The sequence below is a fragment of the Thunnus maccoyii genome, chromosome 4 (genome assembly GCF_910596095.1).
Source record: "Thunnus maccoyii chromosome 4, fThuMac1.1, whole genome shotgun sequence".
Classification (NCBI taxonomy): domain Eukaryota; kingdom Metazoa; phylum Chordata; class Actinopteri; order Scombriformes; family Scombridae; genus Thunnus; species Thunnus maccoyii.
The window spans coordinates 29,862,246-29,883,771 of record NC_056536.1 but is presented as its reverse complement, the minus strand read 5'-3'; the positions used below and the strand labels follow the sequence as shown (position 1 = coordinate 29,883,771).

Here is a 21,526-nt window from a genome sequence, read left to right as displayed (position 1 = left end):
TATCTAACATTTGACTTGGGATTTCTTAATGTATAATTCAGTCTTTTTTGTTTGTTTGTTTTAGCAACTCCTTACTTTTTCCCACGTTTTCTCCCTCATTTTTGTGGCAGCAGTGAGAGTTCTCAAGAAGAGCTTTGATAGCATGTTGGGTGCATAGATTCAATGGGTTCATCTTAGAATAGTGGTTCCCAACAGAATTAAACAAACAAACATGTCTGCTACACACATTTTTTTTGTGTTTTTTTACTACTTTTCTCTAATGTTTGCCATTTTCTCGTGAATTACTGGATAATGTTACCAGTTCAAGCCTCTAGCATTGTCGCAGTCTTACCAATAACATTAACACTGGCTCCATTCTATTCAAGTGTCCAGTGAGCCAGCATGCACAAAACCAGGACCCAGCAGCATTAATTTTACTATTAACACCTGTGCTTTTCTTGATGTCACATGTCCAGGTGTCTTCAATGAAAAAAGACACATTGATGACCTTCTAGAGAGGACTTCCAAGCCTCTCCTTGCAGGATCCTGTAGATCAGGGCTGGTTCGTTAGTGAGATTTGATTCACCTGGTCTGACTGCTGATTGCAAGATAGAAGCTTGAGTTTTCCCCCCTTGCCTTTTATCCTTTTGATTTGGTTTTAGCTTTATTTCTCCTTTCCTTAAGTAAAACAAACTGATCATATGTGGTCTGCTCTTGTTGTGACAGCATTAACTCAAACTCAGTTCTACATATGCATCTTCATTATTTGGAGCTGCCTACCAAAACCGTCTACAAGTGCATCTGGTAAACAAGTAGGTTTAAAATGCTTTGCTAAAAGGTGCCTCAGCAGCAGTTGCTGACAGATGGAAGAGTTTTACTCATTGACCATGTTTTCCCAGATGTTCCCACATGGTTTAAGGATTCAAACCAACAACCTTCCAAGCACAAGCATCCCGTCCCGTGTTTCCAAACCCTCAAACCTTGAGTGAACCTCCTAATCATCAGCTCCGAATCCAGGAGAACCACCAGGCCAAACTGCTGGAACCAACGCATCTCCCAGGAGACGTAAAACTCTCAGTGGCTTCGAGGAGCTTCCAGGTTTCTTGACGATGCGGATTTTATCACAGGTTTGATTTCTCCGCTGCAACCCGAGCCAATTCACACAGCAGATCAGAAACTTGATCTCCTGGTTGAACTGGAGACGGCAGAAACTTCCAAAACTGCTCAAGCCAGATGCCGTTGGGAAAAAAAAAGTGATCCCTATATGACTACTAGAAATGAGAAACCTATAAGCTAAATGTTTCGTTCTTTTCTAATAAAAATAGTGCGATGATGTTTTTTATGTTAGATTTGTTGGGTTTGGGTCTATCTCACACTTGAAAGGTAGTTTGCTCCTTTGCGGAGTCAGCTTGGAACAGTCACGGCAGATTTTAATGGTCACCTAAAGTCACAGCAGAAAATATGTTAAAACATCCAAAGAAAATTCTCAGACCACTGCTGCAGCACGATCCACTCCTTCGTTTGTGTGCTCCATACACATGTTTTCATCAAAATATGCAAAATTAGGGCTAAACCCACAGCTTCTGTTAAAGGATATGGCTGGTGACTTTCTATATTTTTCTGGCAGACACCACTGCTTGGGAACACGTTTTCCGTTTCCGAGCTTCGCTAGCTTGTTGTGATACCACAACCTCTTGACTTTGTACTAAAGTTCTTTTAGAAACTTGCAGTGTAGTCCAGAGTAAAGAGGTTGTAATATGAAGTACAGTGGCCTCACACGGAAGTCTCCTAAGACAGAAAACATGCCTGCTGTTATTAGTGTTTGGACATCCAGTGCAGAGTGTAGCGGTGTGGCTAAACACACACACACACACACACAATGATGTTTTTGTAAATAGGATCAATTTCTTGTTTGTTTAGCTCTGCACATGAGATTTGTTGACAATAAGTATTATCCTTTAATTGCATGCACAGCTATTAGTTGTCTGTCATACAAAACCAATATAAGTGAACATATTTGTGAGTTGAAAGTCTTGTTTTAGCAAAGATGACTACTGTACATTCTATGTCCCTCTTCCTTTTCCTCACACCAGGTCCTGTGTGTGTGTGTTTGTGTGTCGGTACGTTCATAATATAATTTCCTGTTTTTCACCGAACTGTGATGTCCCCATAAGGTTATAAACATACAGCAGGAGGAAGCAGTAGTAAGCAGCAGTGACGTCAGTTTGATGTGTGATCAACAGCACAAGAAGAGGAGTCATGGTTAAGGTCAAGGTATCACACACACAACACAGAAGCATTCCATGAACACATTAACAGAGCTGGACACAGAGTCAGCTGCAGCTGTCCCTGCAGAAGAAAGACAGGGGAGGGGAAGGAAAGAGGAAAGGACAAAATTATTCATTCGCTTATTTTTACCTTTGTTTTAGACCATGTTAGTCTTCCTTAGAAAAGGGGTGTCTGTTATTTCTCTCATGATAATTGATAGCTGACTCATTTTGTATGTCTCCTTACTGTCCTTTTTATTTTCTTGTATTAATATGTATTTAACTAAATCATGGTTTATATATTAGTATCTATTTCCTTTTATTTTCCACTTTTATGCTGTTTGTATTAGTTAAACTGACACTAAAAACAAATGTACATAGCAGCAAACTGTAGAGACAGCACAGAGACGACAGAGGAAAAATGAGTTGAAAGGTAGGGTGGTAAAGGTAAATGGAGTTTAGGTAAAGTGAGGGGAAAGATAGGATGAGGAAGGAGGAAGAGACTTCACTTTGAGGGGTGTGTGAGGGAAAGGTTTTGGCTGTTTGTGTTTTCCCACAGCTATAACGTGGGTGTGTGTGTGTGAGCAAAGGAGAAACACGTGCTACAGTGGACACATGCACACACATTCCTGCAAATAAGCACACAGAGACACCCAAACACGGAATACATGCAACACACAAAGACTACCCTACAATGTACAGTACAGTGTTTGTGTATGAACACATTCATGCAATCACACAAGCATAAACATCACACAAACTGCTTTATAAAATATGCATATTCTTCTAATTTTCTCTGTCAAAGTTTGACTACAGGAGGCTGTTTTCATATTTACCTGTTGAAGGGTGAAAGTTTCTCTGTGCTCTCCTTAAATCTGAGTTTTAGACGTGTATTTACGAGCCGATTTGGTGACATCACACCTAGTTTGGAAGACAATTCTGGTCCAGTATGTAACTTACACAAGTGTGATGTGGAAACTTGAAGCCTCAAGTGCACAAACACTGAGAATGGACTTTTCAGTGAAGTAGGAGACATCTTGTGTCCAGCAGTTAAACTTATGAAATGAAAAATATTTACATATTCATAAATTGGGGATTTTTCAAGTTTGAAGCCAATACCATCAACGCCCTCGGAGGAGATAGCGTTTGTTCGGAGGCCAAAATTGAGGCAAAGTCTTATTTTGAAAGGCTAATTGCGGACTTCCTGTTGGATTTAGGTCAGGGGTGTCAGCGTATGATTTATAGGTCTTCATGAGATGAATAATGTTTAGAGAAAGAGAAATAATTGGTTTAAGAGAAATAATCAATGTAATTTCAAGACATTTTTACTAGTTTATTGAACTTTTTGTGGGTAAAACCATATCAGACATGAAAATATTTACCAAGAAGGGGATTTTATGTCTTAAAACATGTCTAGGGGGAATCTTTAAGTTGGAAATGAAACTTGATGATGTAACATCACAGTCTGGTTCTAAGCCCCGTCCAAGCCACTCTCTTCAAATGTTTATCTGTAATATCATTTTGTTGTTTGGTTGAAAGTTGTTTTTTGTCATGTATATTTTGTTATGTTCTTGAAATAGTGTGTGTACAGTTAGTTTTGGGTCTGACTTGAGTGGTAAGAAGGTTCTTGGTCCAGAAAACCTGAAACCCAGAAACCTGGAGGCCGCTTGGAGCTGTGGTGTGGTGTCTCCTGGGATGAGTCGTGGTTCTGAATGTGTGGTCTGCTGCTTCTTTTGGCTTCAGACAAGAAGCAATAAAAAACTTGGATGTTTCTAGAAGCTGTAATGGCTAACACAGCAATTCAGCGGGGACTAAACCAGAACCAAACAGCAGCTGCGTAGAAATATTCATCAGATGCTTTGCCCACTTTGATACTAAATAATGACAGTTGCTTGAAGCTCGTGCTACATTGCCTGTGTTTTAGATGATCTATAACCTCTGAGCCTCACAGGCATCTGACTTTACTATGATTCATTGAGCTGCAGGGTGACATGACACAGCGCAGTTGACGGACATGACATTTACGGCAGGAACCAAATTTATGACCTTTTAATCAATGGTCAGTGGTTAATCTGCTCTCTGCTGAATTTCACTTGTGTGGCCTGAAAAACCCATAATCACTGCAGCTGGGTTAAGTTTTTCAATCTCAGTAAATATGAGTCACACCCAGAATTAGGACTGATGCAGCAGACCTGAGTTAAGCTAAAGCGCCAGTCCCAAAAAATAAAAAAGTTATCTAATTTTTTTGTTTGGTTTAAAAAATTTGGTGCAAAACATATGAAGAAGTGTCTATCCACTTGACATCCTGATGTTAGTCATGAGTAGATTAATAATCTTTTTGTCTGATTTTTCTTTGTCGTTTACTTTATTTATAAGATTGTTAAATGTACAGAAAGATGGGAAAGTGTTAATTGCATACAACTTTTTAGTCCACTGAGCCACCAGGACGCACCTGTTATCACAAACTCATTGATTTGTTATTGATGATAGAACATGAGCAGCTGCTTCTCCTTAATACATTTCGTTAATTTGCATTTCCAGTGTAGTCTAATACTAATAGTCTAAAGAAGTTTCTGAGGCTTCTTCACTCAGACATAGATAAAATTATGAATTTTATTTTGCTGCTAGCTCATATCATACCGATTCACTTCGGAGAATTTTAAGGTTGGTGTGTGTGTGTGTATATGTGTGTGTGTGTGTGTGTGTGTGTATATGTGTGTATATATATATATATTAGCAAGTATTGTTTTTAATATTATTTTAATTTTAATATTGTCATTACAACTTAGGAACATTCAATACTTAATGGTGATATTTATAATTAAGGTTAAAATCCTTAATGTGCACATGAAGATGGGTGCAGGGCCCAGAGGTGGGACAAAGTGTCAAGTGATGGCTATGAACTCCAAGAGTCCAATCTCAAGACCAACAAGTCCCAGGTCAAATACAAGTCCTAACTTTAGGTTTTAAATCCTAAAAAAAGTCCTTATGTGTCTTTCACTACATTTAATGCCATTTTAAATGTTTAAACAGAGTAACAATTTAGTAAATTTACAGAAATTACAAATACTTTTTATACACTGTGTGTATTTATTACTCTCAAATGAACATTTAAAAGTAAAGTTGTCGCTTGTTATTCCTGTGACATGATTACAATAATTTTATGTAGGATTGGTTCAAAGTATAGACAAGGGAAAATTGGATTTGGTGCACTTTTATTTTTAATTTAGAATTGTAATTTTTGGATTTAGGGAGATTATCAAAAGGCCTAAATCCAAGGGTAGTCACAAGTCATTGGTGTTCAAGTCCAAGTCCTGTTGCATTTGACTTTGTGAAGCCTAAAGTCATCAGATTCATGACTCCATTCTGAATCGAGTTCATATGACTCAAGTCCAATCTCTGGCAGGTCCCGCTGTACACTAATCTTCTTGCAGACCTCATCTGCAGTCTCCAACAGTCCACAGTCGTTATCACTGAGGGGTGACCAAGTCATTGTTTTTCAAGCACCGAAAGCCTCAATTCTCGGGACTCAAATCACAAGTCAGGTTTCAAATCATAAACTATGGTTTTGAAGCACTAAACAAGTCATCATGTGTACTTGTGTGTAATCCAAGTCCAAGTTGTGTGGCTTGAGGCCATACCTGTGAAAGTGAGTATAACATCAGCAGCTGCTGCTTTCTCCATGAAGAAAAAGAATAAAACAGGAAAATAGAAAGTTTAATCTGTAAAATACACATAGTTATGAGTAGAGGAAAATATTAAAGTTTGGAGAGAAAAACAGAAAAAAAAGTGCATGTCTCACTGAATAAGATGAAATCTCTCTGCAGTTTATAAGTCCTCTCCAGTGGGTGAGATGCTTTTAGTCCCAGCTGCAGCACATTTTACTTCTCCAGTCCAGATGACTTAAGCACTATTTGGTTTGGACAGCAGGCACTTAGATATAAAGTCTAAGTATTTAAAGTTAATTCAACTAGTATTTTGCGCCTCAGGTTTGGTCCCATCTGAAGCCCTGGGTTAGAAGCCATAAGAGCTTCTAGAAAGATCCAGGTTTTTATTGTTGCTTTGCTAAAGCCAAGAGATCCACCAGACCACAGCCTGTGATCTGACACTTGGCGGGAATTCATTTTGAAACTGTACTCTATTTGAGGCTGTAGATACATTTATGTCACTGCTGGTGACTGCTTTGCACATAGCATTACAGAAATGAAGCAAATACACATTATACAGTTCAACAATTTATGTTAAGAAGTGCAGCAGTTTTTGTTGTTGTTGTTTTTAATACGACAAGTCTTCCAAATTAAACATCCAAATACCTTGTTTGGCCATTGACGTTTTTTAATCTGGCGTCTCTATCTGCAGTAGTCAGCAAGACAACATCATTTGTCTGTGCTTTTTAAAAACGTTACAAATCACTGTTAAAAAACAATGATGTTTTATGATGTGACAACACTGTGGTTCAGGCACAAAAACCACTTGGTTAGTTTTAAGGAAAGGTCATGGTTTAGGTTAAAATCATCACTTTGTTAAGATTTGAGAACTGTGTTGTGGGTTAAAATGGTGTGACCTCCGTCGTCATGGCAACAATAAACACCACAGGCTTAAAGTTAGAGGATGATCGTAGTTATGGTTTTTAAAAAAAAACTTACGGTTAGAGACTTACTGTTGGAGACGGGAAATGAACAGCGGTCTCCTGTTACAAAGGTTCACTTTTTGCAAGTTTGGGTTAATCCATCCACCCAACCTGCCTCTACTGAATATGAGGAAAATTGTCAATTTATATAGACGTCATCTAAACTACGCCACTTGTCGGAAATAATTTACTCTTCACTATGGTCCACCATACAGTGTGTACATCATCTTATAGTGTTGTTGAAATGTCTAGTGAGCATTATTATACATTATACAGCTGACTCAAGTAATTCCACAATGCAATTTACAAAAGTAGCGTACAATCAATAGTCAACGTAGAGCTAACGACAGTAACATCTTGCAATGCATGGAGAGGAAAAAAGTCAAATGTAGATGGTTGCCAGATGAAAAGAATGACCTGAGGAGTGTCCAAAATGTTGTTTTTTTTAAATTTTTATTTTGTCTCCACACACTGCATTATTGAAACCCCCCCAAAACCCAAATTCTAACTCTAAATCCCGAACAACTGATGAATGTCAAGATTTCTTTATGAATTTTGTAAACTCTCTCACACAAACACACACACAAACACACACACACACACAGCATCTTCCAGTGTGACAACCCGGTAATCACAACGGAGCAGTTCTTCAGTTTTCATCCAAACCAAACATAGCATGATGACTGTGTTTGAGTCATCTGCAGCTGGATGGACAGAATGAACTTTGACAACACTGAGGCTGAAGTTATATATATAAAACATTCAATCTTACAATCTTAAAAGGCTTCAAAAAGGAGTAAAAAGGAAAAAAAAGAAAACCACCAAAGAAAAAAATCCCATTAGGAAAAAAAAGAAATTCAGTAGAAGTTAAGGTAAAGACTCTGTGCTGCTCGTCTGGGCTGAAATGTAAAAACAATGTTGGGATTGTTCTGTCAAAGTGTCAAAGGTCAGATATCGTTGACATGGTAAAGGGAATGGGGGCATAAAAGGGTGAGCACAATAAAGCGAGAGGGGAGTAGGAAATGGAGAAAATGGTGGAGAGAGGTAGAGTTAAAGAGGCAGAGAGAGAGAGTTCAGACCTCCTGTTCTCAGCTCTAAACATCCTGTTGGAGGGAAATACCCTGGCTCTACAGTATAAAACAGGTGTTAAAAACAATATGAAGTGAACACATGTTAATGTTTGTCACATATTCCTTATTTACTGCATCACATTTCTTCCTTTAGAGGGTCACTCCAAATTGACAAATCCCTAAAGGGGAAGTATCATGCACAATTCCAGGTGCATATTTATATTCTGGGTTGCTACTGATATTTGCATGATTTAAAGTTCAAAACCTCCTTATTTAACTTATACTGACCCATTATGCAGAACCTTCAGTTCAGCCTCTGTCTAAAACAGGCTGTTTTTAGCTCCTGTTTCTTTAAGGCCCCCCTTACTGATGAGCCCACTCTGTTCTGATTGGCCAGCGTCTGCAGTTTTGGAAGCTACATAAATAGCAATCAGTAGGATTTCACTTATTCTCATTCTTTACTCATGTTGGAGCCCAAATGCAATCCGAAGTATGCTAGTATACAATGTGAACAACCTCATGAAAAATAACCTTAGCAACAAAGGCTATGGAACAGACTGCCATTTGTGGGCATGGCCGAACAATCTGATATGTCATCACGATGTGGAAGTAGAGGTAACATTGCAAGTGGACTGTTCAGAGCAGGCTGAAGCCCTGTCTTTTGACTGGCAGGCAGCATTTTACATATGTTTACCTCAAATGTTAATATATAAAATAAATCACAAAAAGCACGATATGTCCCATTTAGGGGCAACACAGAAGTATGGAGTATAATGAACCTTAAAACACACACACATTTGTGTCATGATACATCTCTGTCCTCTTTCCTGGGTCTGATGCACATCAATGTTCCAGGAAAGCAGCAATATGACAACAGTTTCTTTCCAGACTGGTACATTCTGGCTGCTGTATTTTCACTACTTCTTCTGTCTGTATAATAAATCCGAGGCTACAGGCATCATTTAATGCATGCCAAATGATGTGTCGCTCCATAATGCTGCTGGTGCGTGTTGTACTTGAGACTGTCACTCAGTATAAACAAACTTGCATTAGTAACTTGGCTTACAAGACAAGGATAGATGTTTTTTATTTTTTTTTTAGCAGCAGTGTTTAAGAATAAGTAGCTCACCACTGCACGGCTAATCTGACAGAGGTTGACATTTGCAGGTAAGTTTTTAAGCTGTTCTGTGTGCTAGAGCTGATCAGTTAATTGCCTCTCTACCCTGCAAACTGACAATAGCAGTGCACTTTTTAATACACTGGTGTTCCTTAAGCTAAGGTGCAGGGTGATATAAAAATATAAATGTTTCCCTTTTAGTACAGGAAAGCACAGGTCATGTGATTTACTCAGTATATCTGTATGCTATATCAAAAAAAAACAAAAAAAAACAATAAAAAAACACAATTTAATTTCATTTGGACTTTAACACAGTACATCACTCACTGCAATAGATGGCACTGTCCTTTGATAGTGCCACTGAATCCTGCAAATGTGTGTGCAAGGTGTGCTGTTTCCTTACTAGTTAGACCCACCAGCTTGACCTTAAAGAAAGAAAGAGAGAGACTGAATGTCGAGACTCAAACTCAGTCTTATCATCTACTAGTTTTGAGTAGTAGTTTTGAGTTTTGAGACGCTGCCCTCTACAAAATAAAGTTTAAAGGAGAGAGGAGAGAGTTGCTACAGCTGCTCTGTCAGAAAAAAAAAATCTAAAAACATGCCTTGATTTCCATTCATCATGAAGACACGATTTATAACATACTTTATACCAAAACATTTTCAAGGCTGTGGGCCTTCATTACTCATAAATCAAACGCAGCTGGAGTCTCTAAACAAACAAAACAAACTGACTGGATCAAACCCAGACTACGACAACTGCAGTGAATACTGGACTTGGTATTTACGTAATAATTCACAGTTGTGCTCCTGGATTGAGTCCAACAGTGGCCACTGTAACAAAACAAGCCCTTATGACCCCTAAATTGAGCACCTGTATTAAGGTTATTACCTCATAGAATCGCTCAGCATTCATGCTAACCAGTGACAGTGAACCCACCATAAGCCACACAACAAGAGCAAATGTGTAATAACCCTAATGAGCATCTAACAGTGATTTTTGTACAAAAACAAATCCCCTTGGTGTATCTGTGCCTCTGAGAAAATAATCAAAATCTCATTACAACATTTATTTATTTATATATTTATCATCAAAATGACCATTTGTTTTGATTTTCATCAATGCATCCCTTTTTAAAACAGTTTTAGTTGTGGTGTAATTTCATGTCATAACCAGCAGGTGGCAGCAGTAGAGCATCTGTCTCTTCCAGCCAACACTGACAGACTTAACACAGAATTAAAGGTAATAGACAAGACACATCCTGCTGTTAAACTGTGCAGCAATCGTATAATATTGTATCCTGCTGTTAAATGTCAACATCTGTCTCCTCATACCCTTAAACCCCTCTTTTCCTGCTACATTCACCTGCAACAAATGACAGCTGCCTTGGTAGAGAGCTGATGCACGTTTTCGGTGTCACCCGAGTTCAAATGACATCATTGTCCCTTGAACAAATACCGTGTGTGAACACAGCCTCTATATCACTGGGTGTCAAAACTGTTTAAGAGGGTTTTCAACCATGACAGTTTACAAAATCTTGCGCTGCGTGTGTTGTTGCCGGATAAACACGGTTTTGGATGGAACTGCTGTGCTTGAGACCACGGAGAGAGCAGGGAGGTATTTCACTAAGCAAATTCAAGCAGTAAGCTAAATTTGTTTGGAAATTATTTCCATTTCATAAAGCAAGCTTGGATAACTGGTCACATCTGCTTTCACTCAGTAACTTAAATAGATGCATTCACTCTCATGAATGAACAATAGTTCTCTATTTGGTGTCAAATGATGAGAAGAAAATCCTTTCAGCTCTTGACATTTAATTATAAGTGCTATTTAAATGTATTTTTTGCTAATGTATGAAAACATTGTATTACCCTTGCTACTGACATTTTAATTACGCTACATTGTTGCCTTTCTTAGGTTATTAAATGGTTTGTGATTGTAAAGGAAACACTGCATTGACATTGTGTTTATTCCATATGTGCCTTAACCATTCAGTTATGTTTTGTATCATTTTCCGCTCATATATCCTTTTACGTAACGTGATTTTAAATCACAGGAGCATCAATGACATCTAGCAACAAAAACCCCCAACCTTGAAAAACAAGTACAAAGCTGCAGTGAATTACACTGTTTTGTACCCTTCAGGAAACTTTTCCATTTGTCATTTTTATAGGATGTAAATCATCGGATGAAGAGCAACAGAGGACATCAACTATCAAGAGCAACTTCAAAAAAACTTTTATTAGGAACAGATTTTGTATCATCGCCAATCTGCCAGATCATTTTTGAGCATTTATGAGCCGCAGCTCTAATCGATCTGAACGGCGTGACTGTCTGTTCTATGTTTGCAGCTTCTATGTCACAGACGTTACCTCACCGATCTGCTGTGATGTCATCCCATTTCTCTCCCACCCTGACGCCTTTTTCTCTCTCTCTCACTGCCTCTGACTCTGTCATCTTTTTCCTTCTCCGTTTGGCTCTGCCTCTTCTCACCTCTGCTTCTCCCTCCTCTGTCGTGCTCTATTTTCCTATCTTCTTTCTGCTGGTCTCTCTTCTCCCATGTAATTAATTACAAATATAAAACAAAAAATACTTGTTTTCAAAAATATTCGAATCAGAATTTAGTAGATGTGCCTTTAGCAATTACAGCTTCGAGTCGGTCTCTATCAGCTATGCACATCTGGACACTGACATTTTAACCCGTTCTTCACAGTCACAAATTCTCGTTTGGATTGAGATCAGGACCGTTTTTTTTTTTTTTTTTAAGCCATGAACCCTGTGCAGTTTTGGCTTCATGCTTACGGTCTCTCTGGAGAACAAATCTTTTAACAAGAAGCAGGTTTCTGGCAGACTGAATCAGGTTTTCCTCCAGGATTTTCTGCATTCTTTTAACTCTCTACCCTCAAAAGCCTTCCAGGGCCTGCAGCAGAGAAGCATCTTCACAGTATGACGCTGCCACCGCTGTGCTTCACGGAGGGGACGATATATTTATGATGATGTGCAGTGTAACGTGCTGCTCAGTCTGATAGCCAAAAAGCGAAATTTTGGTCTCATCTGGGTTTTTTTAAGTGGCTTCCTCTTTGCTGCTCTCCCATAAAGCTGCAACTAGTGAAGCACTCTGCTGTTGTATGCACAGTCTCTCCAATTTCAACCTTTTCAGTCACCTTTTCGCCGAGCTGCTTGGGGTGTCTCTTTTTCTTTTATAACTTACGTCTATAGGATCTGGTTGGATCTTGCTTTGTCGCGCTCTGGCTGCATGGCGGATCCAATGGAAGCGTGTTAGAAGCAGAGTATCTTACCCCTCCTGTCCACTGCATGCGGCTGCATTGCTTTTCCAGTTGTGCCAAAGCTCCGTTACATCTTAATCAAATGTCCACTGGAAGTGATTCATAGCAGAGCATCTTTAAGCAGACAGATTGTTTCAAGTCGTTTTTACAGTATATTAAAGATACAGTTGTGTTTATGATTGATGTGGTAACATATTCTTTGTGGCTTTAGTAGCATGACTTTCCCTCCATCACAGACATTGCAACTTTTCATTGAAAAAGTCCAAAGATTTATAGAAGCTAGTAGAGCAGAAGTTTGTTCAGACAGGGGGCGGGGCCTCAGCTCTCCATCTTCCCATTTTAGCCAGCATCTCGAGGCCTTTAGGGAAACTGTCCAGCTCATTCGACTCTTTATTAGTGTTACTGATGTATTCACTGATGTTTTTCTTCTAGTTTAGCCTAAATAGCAAATAACAGAGAAACCTGCTGTTGGGAACTACAGATGCCTCTTGTTCTTTCAGCATCATTACACTCTCAGTCTGTCTGATTTCTGTACAAATGTGTGTGTGTGTGTGTGTGGCTGAATAAGTCTTCTCTGAATGAACGGGTCATGCTCAGGTCAGTTGTGCGTCACTGTGGTTGCTCTCTTTTAGATTCTCAGTGGTGCATATTCTTCATAACTGATGGTGAGTGCTGATACACATGGAAACCGTTGCTTGTTATAAGTTAAATTTCAGCTGGTCATACGCATTGCTTATAAGAAATACAGCATATGGTTTAAGTAACTATTAACTATAGCTGGCTGTCAGATAAATGTAGTGACATGAAAAGCACAATACCCTCTGAAAACTAGTGAAGCCTTACTGCTCAGCGTGTGCGTAGCTCAGCCCCGTCGTTGGTCAAGCAGACACACGGACCTGCTGCTCTTTATACATCCTTGACACAGAGAGAGCAGAGCGGAGCAGTGGATGGTGACAGCGATATAACCCGGTCACTATGAGGTTGATGCCCAGAAGCGTCCTGAACACAGCAAAAGAAAATACAGACCGCCACACACCTCTAGTGGGTCATAAGTAACGATAGAGAGGAATTACTTTTGTGAGTCCATATACATTGTTTTTTTTTAGGAAAATCCTGCACAATATACCTTTAAGTCAGTCTCACATACACCATCCTGTTGCTGGAAATACTCAAGCACTGAATTTGGATTCATCCGCCACTGAAAATAGTCCTCAACAAATCCATTTTCCCCTGTTTGAGTAACATTTGCTAGAAACCACAGTGCCCAGCTGTTTTTGGTAATCACTGAGCCTTCTTTAAAAACTAATGTTTGCATCTGTTTGCCAGTTTTTTTTTTTAAGATTTGGGTCTTGGGGATGAGTGCCAAAGACAGGGAAAGGAAGTGAGGGAGGCAGACAAACACATTGTTAGTTTTGATCTCTTCATGGGATTTGTGGACAATATAGAGTAATATTAGATGGATCCTTTGTATTTTATTAGTCCAATTATTTTGTCAACTTAGTTCACATGTATTGATCACATTCATTTTAGCATTATATATTTTAACATGTGGCTTTATGTTTTTTTTCATATGCTAGAGCCTATGAAGGAGTGATAAACACTGCAGCTGCCACCCAGTAGCATCAATGTTCTGTATTTTGAATTGGCAGTGACCACGCAACATCAGCCTCAACATTAGTGATGTTTGCTCTCTGCTGGTGAGGAGGTCTATAATTCAGGGAACTGAAACACCAATAAATTCAGCTCCTGTGCGGTTTTGCTCCTTGTGGTTTCTACGGTTGCCATGGGCTCACAGGGAGTCACAACGGCAAATTGAAAAAGTTAAACCATCACCAACTGTGATGGCAGCGGCAAATATCCATGCATGAAAACGAGAGCAGCAGCCGCCTTCTCTTCTCTTACCACTTGCTGTTTGAAAGCACCTGAAGTCCTCTGAGACACTCTTGTGATGAAGTGCTGTAAAAATAAACTTGAAATGACTCAACCAGAAACTGCAAAAATCCAAAAGAAAAAAAAAAACATGAGGAGTAGCCACAGTTTGACTTAAATAAATGATCCCTGGGGAGTTCAGTGCAGAAACACAGCAATGACCTCCATTGCAGCAAAGATGGAGATAAAATGAAATAAAAAAAACAAAAAAACATAAGGAATCGACATTACCACTTTAAATGCAAATAAAGGTGCAGAGTTATAAAAGAAGCTGCACTTCTTGCCAATCGCTTTTTCCCCGGGCAGGCTCTTCCAAAGTTTAGAGTCCCTGACTGCAAATACTTAAGTCAGGAGAAAAAGTGTCTCTCCTTTTTATAGATTGTGGACTCTGGCTTATGCTCTCCCTGAATCGCCCATTTCATTATGCTTTGCTCTCAGTTTATTGGTTTTAAGGCATGACACTCCAAGGGGAGATGTGTTTAGCTTATTGCTTTGGTGGGGTGAAGCGGTGCTGGCTTATTGCTGAAGTCTGGAGATCCTAGCTGCTTCAGCAATAGATATACACAGCCATCTGTACTGTTGTAGACACCAGTGAACCCAGTATGGATTACAGCAGACAGCACTGGGAACACAGGAAACTCAAAACACTTTCTGTCCTCTTTCTATTAATGGCTGCTGTTAGTAGCATGTACAGACTCTCATAGGATCAGGGGTGAAAATGAAAAGCAGTACATCTGAATACAGGTTTAACATTTCATGCCAGAAGGCAACTGAGTCGGTGTCCCCAAAAGGGACATGTTGGCTGATGTTTGGCTGAAATTCAAACATAGAATTTGTGCTGCCAAAAATGACAATACCTGTCACAAATCCCCACCGTCCAAAGTGATGTCTTCGTAAGAAATATGTTTACATACACACTATCCTGGTCTTGAGTAATAAGTCTTATTTTGATTGTATTCAGGATATGACAGTCAATTGTATGTCTATGTACATGACTCTGAGGGGGTCAAGACTCAAGCAACACTTGTAATATAAAGAACAATTTTATTATGAGACCAACGCGTTTCTGCTTGTGGCCTTCATCAGGGTTAGTATACAACATATTACAAAGGCCATTTAAATAAAAATATAAAAGACGGCTCCACTGAAGAGTTTTTGCTAGCTACTTATTTTGTTGTCTATTGTCTGACAGATTATTATTTGATGCCACACATGTCAGTTAATGTCATATATGATACTCTGAACTCTGATTCATTTGTCTGTCCCATGAAAGTAGCTCCAGGCTGCCTGCCAGCTTTAGCACGTAGGGATTGTTTGTTTTTTCACCCGGTTGGTTTGTTGGTTCGTGTTAACAGTAACAGCCATCTCTGTGTTTCATACGAGGATACAGTGTTCACATGGAAAACTAAACAAGTGTTCCTAGAAACTACAACAGAAACTGCAGTAGGGAGCCAGTCTGAGCCACTAACAGATGTAAAGTGACAGAAAGTCTGTGTAATTGTTCAGGTTGGACTGCGTAAACATTATTTAAGAATTTGAAAGGAGGGTTAACGGTGTTTATGAACGTTTAGCCTCCACTGAGCTCCACAAATAAAAAGTGCTTTTTGATCTATATGCATATTTTATTAGGAGAAATGAACAGAAATGGAAAAAAAAACAGGTTTACGCATATTTTATGAGATCTGGAAAGATGCAAGGAGAAATTATCAAAAGGCAGTTAAAGAGGCTAAAACATAATTTTTTTTAGTTTAATTCTAGCAAATCATTCCAACCCCAGTATTTTATTTAAAATAATAGACTCAGTCATCACCCTCTCTCCTTGTCATTTTATCAATGCCTCACATGAGATGTGAGAGAAGTTTCTAAATTTTTTTAGTGAAAAACTAAACCCCCGTTATCATATAGCCCACATGAAGACCACCACGTGCAGCTTTGATGCTATTCCATGAAATTTCTCAAAGAAGTTAGCGACATAATTGGCCCCAATATTTTATTGATTATTAACAGTTTTTTAGAAAATTGACTTTTTCCTTCTATTTTTAAACATGCTGTGGTGCAACCTCTTTTAAAGAAACCTAATCTCGATCCCTCTGTTTTTAATAATTGTAGACCAATTTCTAAACTTCCCTTTTTAAGCAAAGTTTTACAAAAAGTGGTTTCAACCCAACTTTTAGCTTTTATGTGTCAAAACGACATCTTTGAGAAATTTCAGTCAGGTTTTAGAGCTTTACATAACACAGAAACGGCCCTCCTCAAGGTAACCAGTGACCTCCTTTTAGCAGCTGACTGGAGGGAGAGCACAATTTTAATTCTTTTAGATCTAAGTGCAGCCTTTGACACAGTAGACCACAGTATTTTAGTTGACCATCTTAAGACTTGGGTGGGCATCAAGGACACTGCACTTGATTGGTTTTATTTTTACCTTTTAGAAAGAACCTTCTCGGTCACCATCGGTAACTACACTTCTTCCATAACCCACAGTACTAGTGGTGTACCGCAAGGTTCAATTTTAGGTCCGATTTTATTTCCCATCTACATGCTTCCACTTGGCCAAATCATTAAATGACACGTTTCTTTTCATTGCTATGCAGACAACATACAGATGTACCTTCCCCTAAGACCCAGTGACCCAAGAAGCCTAGCTGCTAATGTAGATCGTCTCAGTGATGTCAACTGTTGGATGACACAAAATTTCCTTTAACTCAACAACTCAAAAATAGAAATCATACTGTTCAGTCCCCCAAATCCGAAAAATCCCATCAGTTTTGGTCTCCTATCCACCAACATGAAGCCCACTGCCAGAAATCTAGGAGTACTATTTGATTCTGATTTAAGTTTCGAACCACACATTAAAAGAGTTGTCCAGTCCTGCTTCCTCCAAATAAAAAACATTTCTAGAATTAAGCCAATGGCCTCCCACTCTGACCTTGAAAAAATTATCCACACTTTCATATTCTCCAGACTAGACTACTGTAACTCCCTCCTTTCCGGCATAAGACAAAAATCCCTCTCTCACCTCCAACTAGTTCAGAACGCGGCACCTAGGCTTCTTACTGGTTTTAACAGACAACATCACATCACCCCAATCCTGGCTTCTCTCCATTAGCTCCCTGTTTGTTTTAGAATTGATTTTAAGATTTTACTGATGTACCTTTAAAGCACGTCTGGGTCTGGCTCCAAGCTACATAACAGACATTGACCCTGTACGAGTCAGCCGGCAGCCTTAGATCCTCAGGTGGGTCCTTCTGGCTGTTCCAAAGTCAAGGCTCTAAAGGTGACAGTGCTTTTGCCATCAGGGCCCCTCGGCTTTGGAACGACCTGCCTGAGGAGATAAGGTTAGCAGAATCAGTAACTTCTTTTAAATCACTTCTTAAAACCCAATTCTAAAGACTTGCTTTTATGTAGTGTTGTCTTTCGATCATCTTTCTATCGTCTTTTAATCTTTTTATCAACTCTGTATTGTTTTTCTTTGTCTTCTACTGCCGAACTCTTAAGGTCAGACTTGTTATTGCTTTCTGTGTCGTGTCTTTGCTTTGCATTGTACTGTCTTTGCTTTGTCTGTCAAAGCACTTTGTAAACTCTGTTTTTAAAGGTGCTTTATAAATAAAGATATCATTATTATTATTATTATTATTATTATTATTATTATTATTATTATCATTTTAACCACTGTGAGCTTAAATAATGAATGTATTTTAGATCAACACATGAGGACGCTTGGTTACTTGAGTTTCCTCAGTAGTTAAGAATCAAACCAGTTTGTTTCCTGGCTGCCTGGATTCTGCTGCCGTTTACCAGTCTGATGAATTCGACCTCTCCATCTGAACATCCTAATTAAAGATGAGATTGACTATGCAATTCACCGTTCATACTACCAGACTTTAACTTTCATTTCAGCGTACTAGTCATTATATCATTTATCATCATCATGCTCATCATTTTGTTTTACTGACAAACACATGGAAACCTATTACTTTGATGCTGGAAAAACCCAATCATAACTGGAGCACTCATTGCTTGTTTTGTCCAACCAACAGACCAAAACCCAAAAACATTCAACTTACTGTGATAAAAAACAACAAATCCTCACATTTGAGAAGAATGGCTAGCCTTTTTGCTTTATAAATATCTAATTATAAAAGTTGGTGTAACTTTATAGTTTATATCATACTTTACTGATGGAGTAATTCTAGGAGCATTATCTTCACTAAATGACCAGGACTGCTGGGTAGTAAGCATCAAAGTATGCTACTTTATAATTAAAGTAAAATAGTGTAGCTCTTTGTATTACTTTTAAAAATAATGTTATGATGTTTACACCTGTCTGTGTTTTATAAAATAATATTAAATCCTTATTAAATATTTTGAAATCATCAAAATGTGGAAAATCTGTAAGATATGGTATATGGTAATAATAATAAACTTTATTTATACATATATACTTTCATACAAGAAATGCAGTGCTTTACAATAAAGAAATTACATGCATAAAATAAATATAAAATGAACATAAACACAGGGATAGAATGCCATAATAAATGTCAAATAATAAAATAAAAATGAATGTTGCATAAGATTGAAAATTTGATAATAATCATAAAAATAAAATAAAAGTGAAATAAAATATATAGAGTGCATAATAATAATAAAATAATAAAATCCAATAAAAATAAAGTTAAGAAAATAGTAAGAACAAGGATAGAATTGCATAATTAATGTGACAACGAAATAATAAGAATTAATGTGACAATAAAACCCATTTGATCTTTATTTTTATGTCAGTGTCAGTGGCGGCAATTTGAGAGTAGTCATTTATTTATTTATAATAAATGAACCTGTGAACACTTATTTATAGGCACCTAGATCTCTGAAGCTATAAGCATTTCAAAACTTCCTTTCCCTGTGGACACATACACACCACCAGACATTTCAATTACACTGACATAAGCCCTCAGCCAACTCAGAACGTCTTCCAGAGGGTGTAATCTCACTGATGGTTTTATCTGTGTCAGATCTCAACCCTAAGTAGGCCCAGAAAAAACCTCATCCCCAAGGGGGTACCTCAATTTTCAGAAGTTATCCTATCTGACTACTGACATAAAACAGAATAAAAATAAAAATAAAAAATACAATACATAGCATGTATAAGATCAAGTAAAATTCTAAAGTAAAATTTAAAAAGAGAGGCGCAGCGATGCATAAGTGCAAAGTAAGGTGCAAAAAAAAAAGTCAGGAAAGTTGTGGCTCGCTAAAGGCTATGATGTAGAGATAAGTTTTTAGCTGATATCTATTTGTAGTGTGTTCCACAGCTTTGGGGCGAAGTTGACAAAGGCTGCATCCCTAATTTTCTTTTGGCTGTTGCTGGGAACCTCCAATAAACCAGCAGTAGATGATTGTTCTTAAGGGCAAATAGTTTACAAGGGAGTTAGCAGTTAGCAATGTAGTTTGGTCCTATAGCCCATTAAGGGCTTTAGGAGGACCTTAAAGTCAATTCTAAAAGTTACAGAAAGCCAGTGCAGAGTGCTCTCTCCTCTTGGTTCTGACTAATAGCAGAGCTGCAGAGTTTTGGATGAGCTGAAGTCGTTTTTCGGGATCTTTTTGATGTATAAATGGTTGTACTTTAGGTATGGTAATCAAATATTTTTTGGTTAATGTTTTTCTTTTTCTAAATATATAAGTTGTCTTTTTGCATTTGGATGAATGGTGAAAGGCAGCGTGCGCGGATCAATTGTGAGATTACCATTCTCAATTATTTTCTTGAAGTGTATTGTGATGAATCATTACATGCAAATTACAAGGCCATTCGAAGCATGGATAAATATTTTGCACAATAAAATAATCATAAAAAATATCATCAATAAACATGAGAAAATGACATTTAATTTACCACCATGTTACTCTACCAGCTGTTCTGTAGAGTCTCAAAACACCAGTATTTTTAAATCATTGACTTGATTTATAATGATCATCATCCACTCTCCACGTGATTACACTGCACTTAAGAAGCCTTAAAGTACCTCTTCATTTTCCTCACCTAATCTGCTTTTTTATTTGTTCTCTCTAAAAATCATTGTCTTTTCATCTCCAACTTGTCCATTCCTGTGTCACTCCTTTTTGTTTCCATCTCACTCGCCCAGATTTCACGTCACACTTTTATTCCCACTCACTTCATCTCTCTGTTTTTTTTTCTCACCTTCATGTTCTCTCACTTCATCTCTCTCCTCTGTCTCCAGCCTCTCCATCAGTGCTTACACATAACCCTGAAGTAATTAAGCTAAGAACACAGACGGGGATGCAGGTCATAAATAAACAACTATAAGTGATATTAAACTATCGCGGAGAGCGTTGGCAGGGGTAAACACATCGTCAGGAGTTTTTAAATGAACACTGGCTGAACAGCACTTCTGACTTCCTACAAATTGTCTCTGTGGCAGATGACAGAGTTAGAAAGCTTTCCTCATATTTTGTTGATGATTAAGATTGTAGATGATACTGAGCTTAGTTAAGCATTTGCATCACAACATTCTTACTAGTTTTGGTCCTGCGTGATATGTGATAGCAAACTTTACAACATTTTGAAGAGAAATAACAGAACGGTATCAGTTCTATTTCAGATAGGCTTCACTCTCTAAGAGCTGTCGCTGTTGGGTTTGTCCCCGCACGCATGCATAGTCATGAACATTTTCTTTCGCACCACAGTGCCCTGCACAATTGCCCCCCTCAGGTCCTCATCTCCGGTATATAATACTGTTGTGACCTGAGCTCTGCTCTCAATTTTTCTTCAGTGTGTTATGAAGCAGTCGGAAAGTGAAGTAATAAGAGGAATGAAGAAGACTCAGCGTCCCGAAGCAGTCTGTCTGTGTCCCGCCTGCCACACTGGCTACATCCTGCTGTTGGATCTCCTTCCCTGCTGTGAGTCATGCCTCGGTGCTGAGCACACTGGCTGCTTGCCAGTTTTGTGCTAGCCTGCCTGCTGCAGCGGCGAGCAGACGTCTTCACAGAGCTTCATGTGGAGGGTGATGGTGATGGCAGCTGGGCCTATAGAGGTTTTTTCACCGGAGGCGTTGGACATCTTTGGCTGCAACTTCACGGACATCCTGGAGGAGAAGCACGGTGGCAGGCACGAGTGTGATGACTCAGTTCTCTCCATCGCCAGCTCTATCCCCGACTCTCCTTTCTCCCCAGTGGGAGCTTTGGAGCTTGATGACAACAGTTCAGGAGCCCCATGGCTACGGCTTTCTTCTTCCTC

At 38.6% G+C, this 21,526-nt stretch overlaps 1 long non-coding RNA gene across 1 annotated transcript; it reads left to right on the top strand.

The window, feature by feature from the left end:
• The first annotated feature begins 298 nt into the window (after positions 1 to 298).
• Positions 299 to 1,314, top strand: LOC121896047. Its single transcript, XR_006095903.1, has 2 exons — positions 299 to 791; positions 879 to 1,314. It is a non-coding gene; the product is annotated as an uncharacterized LOC121896047 (long non-coding RNA).
• Positions 1,315 to 21,526: the final 20,212 nt, after the last annotated feature.